The sequence below is a fragment of the Cyprinus carpio genome, chromosome B1 (genome assembly GCF_018340385.1).
Source record: "Cyprinus carpio isolate SPL01 chromosome B1, ASM1834038v1, whole genome shotgun sequence".
Taxonomy (NCBI): Eukaryota; Metazoa; Chordata; class Actinopteri; order Cypriniformes; family Cyprinidae; genus Cyprinus; species Cyprinus carpio.
This window is the reverse complement of record NC_056597.1, coordinates 33,109,650-33,128,038: the sequence shown is the minus strand read 5'-3', so window position 1 is coordinate 33,128,038 and position 18,389 is coordinate 33,109,650. Positions and strand designations below refer to the sequence as shown.

General features: G+C 42.8%; 1 pseudogene; it reads left to right on the top strand.

Annotated features, from left to right (window-relative positions):
- LOC109092185 overlaps window positions 1–18,389 on the top strand; it is a 31,857-nt pseudogene that overhangs the window by 10,153 nt on the left and 3,315 nt on the right.

Here is an 18,389-nt window from a genome sequence, read left to right as displayed (position 1 = left end):
AGGTTCCAGTACTTGACTTGACAAAAGAGGAGGGGATGGAATAATCCCTGAATCTGGACTCTTATGGTGGGATTTCACCTTCCCCTCTAGACAAAGCTGCAAGTACTGAGAGAAGTTCCTAAAGTTCAATGACCTTACCCGATCCTTCTCCCATTTCTGTAAGGTAGCAGTTCTCAGTTCCAGTCCTCGCGCCCCCAATTCTGCATATTTTGCACGTCTCTCTTTGTTAATACACCAGATTCAGATAATCAGCATGTCAGAAGTGAGCTCCGTTCATGGACTGTGTTCCCATTGACATGCTCCCTACTCCCTGAGCAGGAGAAATCTGTTGAAGTTTACCTTACTTTGGAACATTCATTCACAGATTTGCGCTGCGCAACGTCTTCACATGCTGACAAGTGTGACATCATATACCTCCGTAAATGAATACAATTTAAAGAGGAGGATCCCTTGACCCTTCAGCAGCAATGCATGCATAGTCCTTAGCTCTGCTCACTTTGTCAAAAATTATATATATCCTGTCAGTAAATTTTGAACCACTCTTTACCTAGCCCACTATGAGTACCCCAGCAGTCAAGGACGTTCTTAAAAGAGAGATTGAACAATCGCCAATAAAATTCAAAGATTCTGCCATCTCCAGAGAGGATCTGGACACTGCGTTCACTTGATTCGGTTGTGGCTTTGACTGTAAGAGAAGCAATAGACTCTGTACTGACCCCAGCACACCGTGATCTACATTTGGATATACAAACGACCAACGATTCTGTAAAAAAGCTAAAACCAGAAGTTGAAAAACTAGCCAACGCAGCAAAGCAGACACAGGACCGGGTCGATTCCGTTCAAGCCACTGCATGTGAGGATAGGAGAACAGTCACAAACTTAAGAAATCAGCTAGAACAACAGACATTGAAGATAGGAGCAGGAGAAATAACGTTCGACTGGTGGGGTTGCTGGTGGGGTTGCCAGTGGGGAGGGGTTTGGCTCAGATGCAGCTGGTTTCCTCAGAGCGAATCTATCCGAGTGGATCCCTTCACTGAAAGGTCATGACATCGAGACTGACTGGGCACATCGCGTGCATGATGGAAGGAAAAACTTAGATCGGCCACAGTCTCTCATCTTCCATTCAGCGTTCCTGAGAGGTGCTCGGCAGGCATATCCAGTGAAATATAAGCAGGACAATGTAACACTACTATTTTTCCCGACTTTAGTCCAGCCACAACTTCCAAGATAAAGAACTTTAATTCAGTCTTGAAGAAGATGACAGCACTTGGTCTCCATCCCTTCCCCCACATATCCGGCGGTAATTAAACTGCGATACAAAGGTGAGCAGTTGAGGTTCGACTCACTGTTACTTCACTGTCACAGAAGATGTATTCTGCAGTGCTACAAATCAGTGGGAAGGCAACGGCTACTGGCTCCATCCTTTCAGCTCAATGAGATGAGCTCTGTGGTGATCCTAACTGCCCTGAAGAGGACAATAAGATGGCCAGGGGCACTTGTTGATCTCTTTTTTGGTATCCTGCCCTAGTCCTGTATGCTTGTCCGCTGGCTGGTAAATAATATTGACTGATTTTTTTTTTCTTTTTATTATTATTATTATTATTATTATTATTATTATCTTTCGGGCTAATGGAGAGCAGGTTTGATCATTACGTTTATGGCTTAGTGGGCCTTTTGAGGACATGTCTTGCACTGAAGTGGACTGGTCACGCATCAACATGTGTTTATTTTGTTTATGCAGACCTACACTCTCAGTAATGTGCGGTCTGCTTTGGATTTTGTACATAGTTGTTTATTGTTCTTTTTTCTTGTTTTTTTTTCGATGCCCTTCAACAGACATCAATACTTCTATTTATTATGCTTTTCTTTTAAAAGGATTATGCATCTAGGTGGATTGGTATCTAGGATACATACTAATGTCTACACGTCATTGGCAGTATTGTCTTGCTTTTGTGTTTTTTCACTTAGACATAATCTTGAAATTGTGAGCACACAATGCATGTCCTAAATATATAATCACTGAATGTGAATGGCGTAAATTCTCCTATTAAGCGTACCCGTGTATTAGAATATTTGCACCATAAATCGATTTCCTGTGCCCTGATACAAGAAACCCATTTAAAACAATGCGATGTTGCACGTTTTCAAAACAAGTATTACAAACTGGCAGCCTTCTCTTGTGCTCGTAATAAAATTAAGGGGGTGATTATCTTAGTCGATAGGAGGTTACATTTAACTATTGAACATACAAGGAATGATGATGAGGGTAGATTTGTTTTTATACGCTGTAAAATGCATAATGACAGGTTAACATTGGTCTCCATTTACTGCCCAAATGAAGCAGATTTTTTTTTTACAAATATTTCCAGTATATTACTTGAGGAGATTGATTGTCCTTTAGTGATGGGTGGTGATTTTAATGCCATCTTAAATCCTGCACTGGATAAATCTCACCCTGATACTACAGCTAACCCATCCTCCAAGTAATTGAATAAATTTATTGCGGAACTTAATGTAATCGATCTTTGGAGAATCCAGAATACTACATCTAAGGACTTCTCTTTTTTTTTTCTAATAGACATAAGACTTTCTCTAGGATAGATTACACATCTCTAATTTCATCTTATTCTTCCATCTCTATATTGCCGATTTTATTGTCTGATCACTCTGCAATGTAATGTAATATTCATTACTAACCTTTCCAACATTAAGACCAAGGCCCCTAGATGGCATCCTAACACATCATTACTAAACAATCAGACATTCATTAATTCACTAAAACATCATATAAAGGAGTTTCTCGAAATTAATATATCTAGTGATGTAGACCCTCAAATATTGCGGGAAACAACGAAGTGTACAATATGAGGATTCTGTATATCTTTTTCTTCTGCTCTTGCCAAAGCGAAAACCCGCCAATTTACACAATTAGAAAATAAGATTAAATTATTACAGAACTTACAAAAACAAAATTTTTCTAAACAACAAGCTGCCGGCAACAAGCTACACAATTGTTCTCCTTGAAAGAGGAATATGACTTACTTTCACAATCAAAGGCAGAGTTTATTTTACATAGGACGAGGTAAAAATATTATTTTGAATTGGAGAGACCTAGCCACTTATTGGCCCTCAGGCTGAGGGAATGTGAGTCTAAGGCATACATCAGTGCAATAAAATATTCGGATGATCAAGTAACTACAAATCCTATGATAATTAACAACATATTTAAAGGGTTTTATGCAAATCTGTATAAAACAGAAACTGATTTTGATGAGTCAGTTTGTAGAGAGTATTTGGATAAATTAGAACTGCCTCGGATCACACAGATGGATAAAGACTCTTTGGAGGCCCTGTTAAGTTTGGAGGAGCTCCATGAAACACTCCATGAAACACTAAGTCTTCAGAAGGGCAAGTCACCAGGCTTAGATGGCCTCCCTCCTGAATTATGTTTAGAAATATGAGATGTGGTAGGGACTCTCATGCTTGATTCATTTAATTTTGCAATCGAGCATGGTACATTTTATCTTTGATATCATTGCTTCTTAAAAAGGGAAAAGATCCGTTGGATTGCTCTAACTACAGACCAGTATATCACTCATTCCATGCAATCTAAAAGTTTATGCTAAAACTCTTGCCTCTCGCATGGAGAAAGTAATTCATAGCTTAATTAAAGAGGACCAAACTGGTTTTATTAAGGGGCGTCACGTGTCCGATAATATGCATCAACTGTTTCATGTACTCGATTTTGCAGACTCTCTTATGAGTCCTTGTGCAGTATTTTTTCACTCGACGCAGAAGAAGCCTTTAACAGGCTAGATTGGAACCATACAGTATGTGGGCAGTTCTGAAATGTTTTGGTTTCAGTGAACATTACATTTCTAAGATTAAGACACTTTACCACTCACCTTAAGCATCTGGAACCGTACACAAACAGGTAGATCCAATTGCAGTATGTTTTATTAGGATAATCCAAATCTCATCAGCCCCATCCATCCAGGTAAGCGTTCCCGTTACAGCATCCGGAACAAGGCAAGGATGTGACATTCAACCACTTTGACAATGACAGAACAACCTATTTTACAGGGAAATGACAATTTTGTGCAATTTATCCCGGACAGCTGAGTGCCAGTGATGAAACCTGTACGGCACAATTTATGGGTTAGGAAATCTGATGTGGGGCCACCCCACAGAACGACACGACTACCCCCCCTTAAGATTACCGATGCTCCTCAGAACCATAATCATATTAGAGACCATTGTATGCTGGATGACGTTGTAGGGGAACTGGGACCGCAGTATGGCTTTAGATATGTCAATAACCATGGTGGACCCTAAAGTTCAGGGGACCACGAGGGACCAGGGCAGTTCAGGTTTTGAACCACTTTAAGCAGTTCAGGTGGCCACGGTGGATCAGTTTCTCGTTGTACAGAGCCAGGGAGGAAACATTTGAGTGGACCGAACGGAATCTCCAGTAAGGAGCAGGCTTAATGGCCAGGTCACGGCATTGGGAACAATGGGAACGGCCTAAGGTTAACTGGACAACGGGTTCTCCGGCACCATCCCCTCATCCGGAACAGCATTCCGGGAATTACAGGAAGATCTTTCATCTATTTACCGCCTCGGGAACGGTATTACCAGGAATGGCCTCATAAATTTGGACAAGGACCCCGCCTCGGGAACGGCCTCGGCATCGGGCACCGCCTCGGAAATCGCCAGACAAGGACAAATCGGGAATGGCCTTAATAATATGTTACCGTCGGGAACGGCCTCGTCATCAAGAGCCTGACGGTCTCAGGAACTCAGGAAAGACAATGAATAATCTTCGGGAACGGCCTCTCTCTTCAAGGCAAAACGATCTCGGGCACCGCCTCGGAACGGTCTCAAATGAATTTGTTACCGCCCTCAGCTTAATTTACCCGGCATTTTTCGTTTGCATGGTCGCTTTCTCCTCCTCCAGGCCTCGGCATCGGGCACCGCCTTTAAGGACCGCCCGATCGCCTTCCCGGCCTCGGGCACCTTTCCCTCGGACATTTCGGGAATCTGGCATGGTCGGACATTGCATCGACCGGGCACGGCCTCGAAATAACGGGCACCGCCTCGGGCACCGCCTCGGCATCGGGCACCGCCTCGGGCCGCCGCCTCGGCATTGTCACATTGCAGCACGGCCTATACTTTCATCGGGAACCGCCTCGGGACCGCCTCGGCATCGGGACCGGCTGGCACCGCCCATCGGAATTGCATCGGGAACTACCGCATTTTTTGCATCCATTTTCAAATCGGCATCGGGTCAGGCCGCTTCGGCTCGGCACCGCCCTGAGCATTGGGTTGCATCCATCGGCACCGCCTAATCGGGCAGCCTCGGCATCGGGAACGGCCTCGGCATGGAGAGTCCCGCCTCGGGCACCGCCTCGGCATCGTGAACGGCTGACACCGCCGTTAAACCGCATAGGCACCGCCTCGGCAAGACTTGCATCGGGCACCGCCTCGGCCACCCGCATATTTGCATCGGGCACCGCAGCATCGGAAATAAAATGATAAATATAAATGCATCGGGCAGCCCTGCATGGTAGGACCGCCTTTCAAATCGGCATAACAACACCGCCCTTATCGGCCGCCCTGGCATCTCGGGCAATGGGCACCGCCTTGGCATCGGGCACCGCCTCGCATCGGGCACCGCTCTGCATCGGCATCGGGCACCGCCTCGGGCACTTTTCGGCACCGCCTCGTGCATAATCGGCCATTTGTCTCGGCCACCTTCTCGGCCTCGGGCATTGCCTCATGAACCGCCTCGGGCTCCGGCATCGGGCACCAAACGGCCTCGGCATCGGGCACCGCCTAAACACTTGCGGGTGACTATATGATAACCAAGGACTCTGCTCCACTTCGGGAACGAACTAAGAACTCGGGAAGTTTTGTTTACCAGCTCATCCGTCATTGAGGAACGGCTGACGGGCCTGTCTCCTTTTTTTCAGTTACGCTCTGCTCCTTCAAGGCGTTATCAACCAGTTGCCAACCTGGGTAGATTCGACCCCCCATTTCCTCTCATGCTGTGGTGCTGGGTGCGGCCATTGGATCGCACCACCCATCTGGTCGGCCATGGCGCTGTTTTCTTGTGCTGTGGCGCTATAGTCTGGAGAAACAGGTGTGGTTAATTGATCACACTGCAAGTCTAAAGCCCCTCATCTTCTATTAAATCTATATTGAATCGCTGATCATTATAACCCACAGATGGTTTTGACACCCACCTCACTCCCCCTTTGACGAAGGGTTGTTTTCTGGAATTTTACAGTTCCTCCAAAAGAAGATTCGAAATCCCACACCGCTACAAAACGGAGTCCTTCTACTCCGCAAATGTGTGCAAAATCAGTATGTTTTTTGGATAATCCAAATTCATCAGCCCTCCTTGGGAGCAGTCCAGGAAACATAACCTATCCGAGAATATACAATGGCACAAATGACAATGGAGCTAAACCTGGGGACTATTGGAAATTGCATGGCAATGTTTTGAGTGCAATCTGATGCACACTTCAGTGCACTTTGAAAGTGGGGGACCAGTAGACCCTCTAGTTCGCTTCGACACCGTGACAGCATCAATCTTACTGTTAATATTATCTATCCCCCATCCACCCGTTCCCGTTACAGCGTAGGAGGGATCCACTTTCCCTGTGTTTTGTTTATCCCTTCACTTCCTGTAGGGCACTTATGTGATGTTCCATAGATTAAACACCATAACGTCTGAATGCCATGACATTATTTTATATTTAGATACAATAACCGGTAAATTAAGGATTTTGCAGTAGCATCGGGGGGAACCAAACTTTAATGCCAATTACAATGTTAAAGTTGACTCTTCTATCCCCTCAACTTCCTATTACAGATGTAATGTATTACCATATTAAGACATTCATAAAATCGCCAGAAACAATTTTAATAATATGTTGTCAAGATCAAGAGTGAGTACTCAAAAGATGGAATAATCTTAAAGTCTCTCTTCAAGGTAAATCTCCACCCAAAATGAATTTGTTACCTCAGCCTTAATTTACTTTTTTGTATGCTGTCGCTTTCTCCTCCTCCAGGTTACTTTAAGGAGATCAATTCCATACTTTCCTGTTTATCTGAATGGTAAAGCATTGCAGCATCCTATACTTTCAGGAGGACTGGCTGTGCCAAATTTTGAACTATATTTTTTGTCCTTTTCAAATTAAAGGCCCTTCATATTTGGGTTGAACCTAAAGCTTCATGGAGAGTAATTGAAGCTGACAAGGTTAAACCACATAGGCTCCAAGATATTTTATTTGCTGGCACAGGAAATAAAAATGATAAATATAAATTTAGCCCTGATGGTAGGACCTTTCAAATTTTATAACAACACACCCTTATGGCTCAATTTAATTTTTTTTAATGTGGAAATCGGCCATTTGTCCAGTGTCCAAATTGGGCATAAACACTTGCGGTGACTTATATGATAACCAAGGACTCTGCTCACTTCAAGAACTAAGAACTAAGTTTTGTTTACCAGCATCATCGTCATTATTTTTTTTTTTTCAGTTACGCTCTGCTCTCAAGGCCTATGAAGTTCCCTGGGCATCCCCCATTTCCTCTCATGCTATGTGGGATTTCGCACCACCCCTGGTCGGCCATCTGCTTTAATATATAGTAAACTTTAATGATCCCACTGCAAAGCCCTTTCTAAATCTATAGGAATTGAATACACATTTTGATAGCATGTTGTTTGCTAGCAGCTGTCCTACTAATGTGCAAAATCATTTTGCTAGCCTCCTAATAGTGCCTATGAATATTACATGGCACAAATTTGGAGCTAAAATGGTTGCTAGGATGTTTTTCTAGCATGATTTAGCTCATTGGTAGCATGTTTTCGCAACATGTTTCTAGTATTATTCAAAACTGGAATTGAGAAGCATTTTTCTAGCATTTTTAACATGTTTTAACACATGGCTAGCATGAATAAGCATTTGGCATGTTGCTAGTTATATTAGAAATATTATGGTTGAATGTTGAAGCTTAAAGGAGTATAAAAAGTTAGAAAGAAAATGATAGATAGTAGAAATATAGCGTTGAATGTAAGATAGATAAAAACTTAGAAAAAAATGAGAGAGATAGATAGATAGATTACAAATATTAGAAACATTGCATAGATTGGAAGCCTAAATGAGTCTAAATGGCTTAGAAATATTGAGTAAAAAGTGTTTTGAGTAAGCATTGTTAAATGGGACGGTCTAGCCTATGAAGGATTGATCTTGTCGCTTAGTAACTGTGACAGCTGCTGTTGATGAGTGGCAGTAACGTTTGTACTGGAGTTTTTTTGATATGAAGTGATATTCAAACAGAGATCGTCAGACTAAACGGTTCACAACTTGTCTATATAAGCTCACCTTCTACACCATCTATAAAATCACATCTTAGTAAGATGTGCCAACATTAATGTGCATGGGATTTTCTCAAGCCAGCCTATTAATAATAATAATAATAATAATAATAATAATAATAATAATAATAATAATAATAATAATAATAAAGTTTAAATAGCATTTCAGTAGGTTTGCTTTCTTAAGCTAACCTAATAAACAAACAACCTCTTTACCACATCAGTGATCCAGCTAGCCAGTCTGACTGTCTGGTATCATGAGTATTGACTCTTTTTCTCTCTTCTCAGGGCTCGGCCTGTGATGTCTGTATCTGCGCAGCTCAGTTTCAGTCCAAAGGAAATCAGTCTGAACTACTTTGAATGTCCGGGTAGCAACGCATTTAATGCATTTAATCTCACGTCATGTTTCACGGTGACCGAGAGGACCAGCAGCACAGGTAACATCAGTGAAGTTTCAGAGAGCCTCTCTGTCACATGAAGAATATGTCTCACCTCCTCATGTCTCTCAGGATCTCTGGAGAAGAAGCTGAATGTTTCTCTGAATCTGAATGTGGATGTGGTACGAGGAATGAGTCGAGGATTCTTTGATCAGAGCAGTGTGTCGTCCAGGACTCTGCAGCAGTCCGTCCTGCTGGATTCTGGGTCCTCCTGTTTTAGCTTCTCCATCTTTATGCTGGTACGTGTGGTCTATCACAAATTCAGCCAGTCGCAGCAGCTTCGGTCTGACGGTGAACGTTGTGTTTGTTTCAGCGCTGTGTTGCAGACACAGTATCTCCTCTGAAGATACGAATGAATTTCTCACAAACTGAGATGTTGTCTGGAAACTCTGTGGCTGTTCTTGACGTTCACAGCAGGACGGAGGAGTATGTTGAGGTGAGTCTACAAATATCAGATTTTATTCTGCTATTCAGTGTAAACCAACTCTTAAGTATCTAAGATTCTTCAGCTTTATTGTATAAAGTTTTCATGACATTCAAAAGCTCATTAAAAGTTTCTCTTTTGTATTTGGTCAGGTGCCGTTTCAAAGGAACTGTAATTCAAACAACAGCTGTGTGGCCGATCTGAAGCTGAACTTCAGTTTTACGTGAGAAACAACTGATAAATAAATCAGACATGATTTTATTCTGATATATGATTGTAAATGCTTCTGAATATTGGCATTCTTCATCAGGATTTGGTTTTCTATTGAAATGACGGTTTGTTCTGCAGAAACAACACGTTAGTGGTGGAGAATCAAGCTCATTTCACAGTCCAGGTATCGCTGGCAAACCCAGGCGACGACTCCTACAACACAAGCATAGTGCTGCATTACCCAGAAGGCATCTCACTCTCTAAATTTGATGCAATAAAGGTACTGCTCTCTGTGTGCCAAATTAAAGACTGTCAAAAACTTAATAAAAACCTCCTCAGAATGTGTTTTAGCTAAACTCCCATTAGACGACACTATTAAGCAGATTTCATTCTGCTTCTTTAATAATAACTCTGTTCATCAGTTTTCATTTTATTTCCAGTAAAACGCTTATCTTAAACACAGATGTGTGTCATTCAGAATTTGACACGAGAATAAATTTTAAATTTCAATTCTTCTCCTGAATTTGAGCTTTGGTATCAAACAGGAGATTTGCACAAATGCAGAAGTCAAATTTCAATGTAAGGAAGTAAAATTAAAATGAACTAAAATAACCAATATGACTATTTTAACTAGAAAAGTAAATGTTGGATTGAATGTTTTGTTTGAAAGTTCTTTAAAGTTTAAAATAGATGGATAGGTTTGCTTCAAATGCCACCTATAGAAAATTATTTTAGTTTATATATTTCATCATATTTAAGAAAATAACTTTTGTGAACCAGGGTAGAAGAACAATTAATTTCCCAGAATGCATCACATTCCTGTCATTCTGTCACCTTCCTGTGGGGCATGGCTATGAACTGGATGGAAGCCAATTCTTCAGTTCTAAAATTTTGCCCTACCCTGTTATATTACAGATTTACAGATTAATTTCTCTGAATGTCTATGTTACAATTTAAAATATTTACAGAAATACAAGATCAAATACTTGTGAAAATGATTCTCCGCTGTGATAAATGTGTATGTGTTTTTTGAACTAACAGCCGAGTCGGACTCGAAGCAGCTGTGGTGATCGGGACAGCGGTGCTACAAACAGAACAACCTGCAGCATTGATCTACCGGTGTACCGCAGCGGCACCACAGTAAGACAGGATCATACACACACACACACACACACACACACACACACACACACACACACACACACACACACTCTAACACACACACACACACACTCTCTCTCACACACACACACACACACACATACACTACTCTAACCAAACAAACAACACACACACACACACACACACACACACACACACACACACACACACACGCTCTCTCTCTCTCTCTCTCTCACACACACACACACACACACACACACACACACACACACACACACACAGACACACACACACACACACACAGATCTCTCACTATTCTCACTCTCTCTCTCTCTCACACACACACACACACACAGACAGACAGAGACACACACACAAACGGACGGACGGAAGAACAGACGGACGGACACACACACACACACACACACACCACACACACGGACGGACACATGCACACGGGACACACACACACACACACACACACACAGACAGACAGACAGATAAGACAGACAGACAGACACACACACACACACACACACACACACACACACACACACACACAGAATGATACACAGACAGACACACACAACAGAAACACACACACACACACACACACACACACACACACAGAAAATCAGCCTTTTACATTGAGATCAATCTGGAGTTCAGTGCAGATTTAAAATCATAAGAAATTGTTTACTGATACTGTTTTTGAAACCAAATCTTTGCATAACAACATGGAAACACTGCATCTAACAATAGTTTGGGAGAAAAAAAATTTTAATTTTAAAAATAATAAAAAATAAAATCATATATATAATGTTGTTTTATAATAATGTTTTGTATTATTTTTTGTAATATACTGATGAATTGTTGTTTTTTTGCATTTATGATGATAGTTTTTCTCAAAATAAGTCAAATGTTCATGAATGAAGAGTGACCAGTTCTAGAGATTATGTTTATGTGTTCATGTACTCATATATTGAGGCGGCAGAGGCTGAAAACACCGCGAGTTTTAGTAGGTCTATGTGTAGTAAATGAAACCGCATGTCTGCACCATTAATTTCCACGAGTGGCGGACTGGGAAAATAATTTAGGCCAGGAATTCTCACACTCATACACCCACAACACATTCTGAAACATGGACACTCCTATTTTTTGTATGGATCTCACATAAAAAAAGGTTTTAATCCTTAGGTTGGGGACATGCAAAATAATTAAAAGTTATCTCCTGAACTGTACCTTCACTTCCGTTTTTCTTTTCAGTCTCTTTATTTTGCCCTGATATCTATCCCTCTTATGACTTTAATACTCAAGATTTAACAAAACTATACTTTCTTCACTGCCAACATGTCAAAATGAGTACACCACTACAATATCATTATAGAAAAATCTTAATATTGAACGTGTTTTTCCCTTACAAAATTTAACCATGCTTTTATTATAGTAAAAGTACAGTAAACATCTTCAATTTTTTTTTTTGGCAAATGGATTACCATTTGAATTTATTTTTACTACAAATTCCATTGTTAAACTATGGTTAGTGTAGCAAAAACCATGGTTAATTTGTGGTTACCTTTGTTGTGTCTTTAGATTTATAGTAAAATCATCGTTAATTTTTTGTGAGGGTTGTGTTGATGTCTACCCTAGCTCCCCCTAAACCTATTATAAAATATTTTATTTGTCTGCTAAATTACTACTGAAACATTACATTAGATAATAATGATGTCCTTTATACAGTATTTTGAGGTATGGTGAGCAATGGGCTGCTGCTAAGTAAACAAAGTAAACAAAGACAAAACTACAATAGCATGTTTACAGATGAAACTGACCTGCAGTTGAAACCCTGAACAGTAGTTTTGCTTCTCTGCTCCAGCTGTGCGCGTCCACAGTCCACTCCATTATCTCTCTCGCATTGATTACTCTGATCAAAACCGTATGGCGGAGAGGCGCTGAGAGCGAGCGAGTCACGAATCACCGATTCATGATTTACTAGTGATTTAATTATTGAATGGCTTAGTACATTCACCAACTATTGTATAGGCAACCATAAAATAATAATATTAAAATATAGCGCCAAATTGGCTGCCAGGTCACCGCATCGTGGAAATCATTGGGCCGTATGTCTCAGAGTAGTCAGTGCAGTTTTCAATTAAATCTGATGTGGATGGAAATGTAATCCCCTTGTATTCGTTAACATTTTCATAAGTAACTGTAATTTAATTACACACTAGTAACTGTAACTGATTACAGTTACATTAATTTTGTAATTAAATTATGTAACGCTTTTACATGTAACTATACTTCCCAACACTGCCTGCATGCCAGAGGGCTAGCGGTTGTTTAAATGCAGAGAGTTGTGTTCGCCTAAAAAAAATAGCTACCTCACAAAAATAACAGAAATGTGCACAACTGGACTGAAGCAGAAAACCACGGAGTCCTCAGTATCCGTGCTGAAGCTGAGATTTCTTTCGCCAGCTCAGCGCAACGATACATGATGCGGTTGTGTATGAGCAAATTAAAACAAAATTAGTAAGCTCAAGTCTCTCAAAAAAAATTAAAATAAAAAATAAATAAAAATCCACCAAGTGCTGGATCACAACAGAAAGAGCAGAGGAAGATTAAATTGGCCTTACTACGATTTTATGTTACAATATAGCCTAGCATTTTCAACTCACCTAGTGTTCTCGACTTGCTGATGTCACGTGTCATTACGGGACCTTTACGGGTTGTGTGTGAACACACACACAGATTCCGGGAAATCACTGGCAGTGTGAATGAACCAAAATCTAACTATCCGGGAACAATTGTGAAAGGGTCTTTATGTATGTAATGTTAGTGCGTCCTCCTCCCATGCCGGAGACCCGGGTTCGAGGCCCACTCGGAGCGAGTGCGAGGTGTGACGGTGAGGACCCAGGAGAGAGGGGTTACATTTACAGACAGACAGACAAACTTTGTTCCCTTTCAAGGGAACTTCGAACTGCGTCCTCTAGGGGTCGCTATGGGGGAACACCTCGTCGTGACCCGTGTCTGAAGCATACAATGAAAAAACACCAATGAGTTGGCCGGCGAACGCCTCTGACGTCACTACCGGTGCGACTATAAAACAGGCACCGTGGGAAAACACGTCATTCTCTTCTTCGTCTTCAAAACTGACCGTTTTGTTTGAAGCGTGCATCTGAAAGAACCGGTAAGAGCGCTCTTTCTCTGTTTATCATGGCGACTACTAGCAAGCGTTTAGACGATGTGTGCATCCGTGTCGGCGTTATTTGACACCCGATTACACACGCGATCTTTACGTCATTTGTTTGGGTAAAAAGCACGCATGCGATGTCTTTGAGGAAGCAATCTGCGTGCATTGCGAGTGTTTTTTCAAGGAAAAAGCTCTGCTCTCGTTCGTCTCTCTTTCCGAGGAAAAAAAAAGGCAGCCATCTGCTTCCCGCGGTTCAGGACCCGCCGCTGCTGAGGCACGGAGGAGAATGAGCTCGTGAGAATTTCAGGTGGATCTGCCTGAATGGTTTAAAGAGGGACTTTCCCTTTCGCGCTCATAATGGCGGTGGACGAGAGAGAGCCTCGGAAGGATTATGTTATATCTTTAACACTTTCTGATACTGAGGTTAGTGCTCTGCTGGGTTTTTACCCAGGAAAAAGCAGGAGATATTTGAGGATGGTGAAGAAGCTGAGGCTGAGCCTTCTCAATTCTCCTGCCCTGCGTATGTAGAGCTGTTGGAGTTTATGGAACGCGCCTCTATGAGCGTTATCTTTCCGACCATAGCCCTCCAGCTCAGGTGAGCCTTCCATTTCTGCCTGATCTCCATACAGAGATCGAAAGGAAATGAAAGAGACCGTTTTCTTCCCCCATCCTTCGGTTTCGGCATAAGAGTTTTGCCGACATCGAGGCGATGCGCGCGAAAACTGCTATGAGAGGATGCCCCCTGTAGAAAGAGCTTTCATTCTGCAGGGGAAACATCTTCTCTTAATCTCCCTCCTTGCCATCTAAGCCCCTTCAAGAAATACATCTCGCTTAAATGGCAAGGCATACGCAGCAGCAGGTCAGGCTGTGGCTTTGTTACACACGATGGTGGTGCTTCAAGCATATCAGACTGATCTGCTAAGAGACCTGGATAGAGGCGAAGGCTTTTTTCCTGATCAGGTAGCCGAGCTGCGCCGCACCACAGGCCTCTCTCCGAGCTACCAAGCAGGCTGCCTCTGCCAAGCGCAGGAATATGGTGGCCATGGTGGTGGCGGAGAGACTTCTGTGGATGAACCTGGTAGACATCGGGAAGAAAGGCTTTCTTCTCGATGGTCAGGTTTCGCCTTCTGAACTTCTCTGTATTTCCGTTGAGACGGTGATCGAGAAGTTCGGGGAGACGAAGGCGCACTCCGCTGCTTTCAGATCCTTCGTTCCAGGAAGGTCCAGGTCTGAGCCTGAACAACATAGGGGTCCTGGGCTGTCTCGATCTGAGGATCAAGACGGGCACAGAAGCCTAGTGTCGCAACTCGCGCTCCTCCCCCACCTGCGGGCAGGGGTAAGAGGAATTGTAGGTCACAAGGAGGTAAGCAGAACCTAAGGGATGTGATCCAGACGAGGCAGCGTTCTCATCTGAATCAGAGTGATACTGAGGTATCTACTCATTCCCTTTAGGGATTTTTTAACTTCTGCTTTTATCCTCCCCTTCCCTAATTCCCCTGTAACCACCAGCTCTCCACCTGATCGAGGTTAGGTGGAAACCTCTAACACATAACAGTCTCCTATGCTGGACCTATAATGTTTTTGGCTGGTTCTATGTTCATAGCAACTACCTTTCTGATGGTCCGGACTAAAAGGAGGCGCCCCTTGAGCAGGGCTCCAGCGCAGGAGGGTGGGAGTTTAAAAATAACCCTTTCTGTATATACTTATGTGTAAATTGCTGGTGGTTATGTGTCTACTAATAAACTCTGTGAGTTCCCTTTGCAGTGCTCAGTTACAGTGTTTACTAAACACTCGTCAGCACCAGCCATCCGGCTTCATGTTCCGGTATTAGGCGGCTGAGATCACAGGTTTCTGCGGGAGCCTCCTTGATCATCAGGCCTGGCACAGCACTGCAGGGAATCTCATGGATGTCCAGCCAGGTCAACCTGAGGGGTCTCCTGGCCGCTTAGGTGCTGTTGCATCCAGCGGGAAGTGAAGGTGGCAGTTAAAGAAGTCTTCTTGTATATGCTGCCTCAGGTGATGCTCCCCTCGCTAGAGGTTTGTAAAATTTGAGCTTGCCTCTCCCGTGCGGTTCAGCGCCTCTGCGATGCTTAGGAACCTATAAGTACACACGCTAAGCTATGTGTACTTTCTGGAAACCACATGGTGGTCAGTGTGCACGTGAACACTTGGCGCACTTTCTAAATCCACGTAAGTGGTAAGTGTGCACGCAAGACTGCGCACTTTCTAAAAATCCTGTACGGTAAGGGTTACGCGCTCCGCCTCGTTCCCTTTCTTGAGATGATTAGACCTTGGGTTCCTTGGGCTCCATTCAGCCAGTATGTTTTTGTTTATACACTTCAAGCATCGCTCCCCTCAATATGAGGGGCTATTTGGGCGATTCTCGTGGTAGTTTAGCAGCACTCCCCTTTTCCAAGAAGGGTCGCCTATGAGCGCGCTACTCTGAATTCGGAGTTCTCCTCTCATATGAGACTGAGTTCGCTGTTTTTCCCCAGAGCGCTCCAGCATGCTGTATTTGAAATGCAAAACCATTTCATCTATGAGCTGCTCTATCAGAGTGCCACGAGAGCCCCTCCTTAGAACAGTATTTGAAAATCCATGCTATGGTAAGTGTGCACGTGAAGTCTTTGTACACTTTCTGAAATCCATACTGTGGTAAGTTCGCATGCTAGTACTCTGCGTTCTTTCTAAAATCCTATATGGTGAGGGCTTCGCGCGGTTGCTTCGTGCCCTTTCTTGAATTGGTAAAAGCCCCGTTCATCTTGGGCGCCACTCCACCCATGTATCCTCGGATACCTATCTAAAACAGGGTGTTGCTACTGGAGATCTGTTGAGACAGCTCCTTTAGCAAGCTTTTGCGGAAGCAAGCGGTAGCCCCTGTGTGACAGGCAAGACTTAGTATAAAAATGCTAGGTTCCTAGCCGTATCCCTTTAAAGGAATCTTTCCTGATTCCAAGCCTTTAGCTCTAACACCGGGCCGAGGCCCTAACAATTAGTTGGGTATGTAGCTTAGGCCTTTGGCCGTAAGGGGTACTGTCACAGACAGCCGTCTAAACGTCCCGGGGGCAACTCCCATTGAAATGGTAGAGTTGGTACTTAGTGTTCGCCATGATTCTGGCCTGCACTCCCCTCAGCATGGTGGCGTTGGTTTACTGTTCCCCATAGCGACCCCTAGAGGACGCAGTTCGAAGTTCCCTTGAAAGGGAACGTCTCAGGTTATGAATGTAACCATGGTTCCCTGACTAGGGAACGAGACACTGTGTCCTCTAGCTCCCTGCCATGATTCGGACGCAAGCTTCAGACGAAGAAGTGAATGACGTGTTTTTCCGTGCCTGTTTTTATAGTCGCACCGGTAGTGACGTCAGAGGCTGTCGCCGGCCAACTCGTTGGTGTTTTTTTCATTGTATGCTTCAGACATGGGTCACGACGAGGTGTTCCCCCATAGCGACCCCTAGAGGACGCAGTGTCTCGTTCCCTACTCAGGGAAACATGGTTACATTCGTAACCTGAGACGTTTCTTCATTTTTTAGTTACTTCATAATTTATCAAGGTATCACACCTACTTTTTTTATAACTCTAGTTGATAAACAGGCTTAAAGCGGAGAATCATTCTATTCTTCACATAGTGACAATAAAACACAGAAAGTATTTGATTGTTTGCATGTGACCGACACAAAGTCAGGTTCTTCATTTAGAATTTAGAATTCTGTTCAATTATTCCCTTGGCATTGCTAAAAACTTCTTTCTACTATTTCTACTTTCTGTGGACTCTATTGTTTTCTAGACTCAGTTTCTGGGAACTTTCCGTGTGATGAAATGGGATAATGACTCATCTAACAGGATGGAGATTATGATCACTGCCAACAGGTGAATAAAGCTCAAGGGGCGACAGATTCATTTGTTTTCATTTGAGCAAAGACAATAACAAATATTACTGCAAGCAGCAATTACCAGGGTTCAAGCATTTTAAGACCTTTGAGCAATGATAGACATTTTAAGATGATTTTACGCAAAAAGGCTAAAAAATAATAAATAAAATAGCTAGAAGCATTCTATAATGATTTATCACTTTTGACCAATAGGTGGCGCTACTCCCAGATTAATGTGGTGTGGTTAACTAGGGGTGACGATGCCACACACATGGTCTAGCGCCAATATGCCAGTGAATTCTAGAGAAACAGCCTTAGGTCCATTTTGGCATTTTTCATATCTCCTGACCACTAGGTGGCACTGCGCTGAAACTGCAGTGCAGGTAACCTCAGGACATGATTGTCATTACAAATTTCAAGTTTGGTTTGAATACGATAAAGCGGTGAGGAGATATAGCCTCATGTCCACTTTGGCGAGCTCGTTGTCAAATTCGTACGTGCGTTATTTGAGAATGGTTAGGTCTATCAAAAAGCTTTTGCTAACTTTTTGTTTTGCAACTTTTTGTATTAATACTGGTGAAAATCAACCATGTTTGGCAGCCATGTTTTTTGAGATACACCAATACCCTCATAGACATGGCTGGCACTTTGGAAAAAGACACTGCATGCCAAATTTTAAGTCATTCAGGCTAATGGGTGTGCAGTAACAACCATTTTCAAGTTTGGTGAAGGTACATCATTCCATATA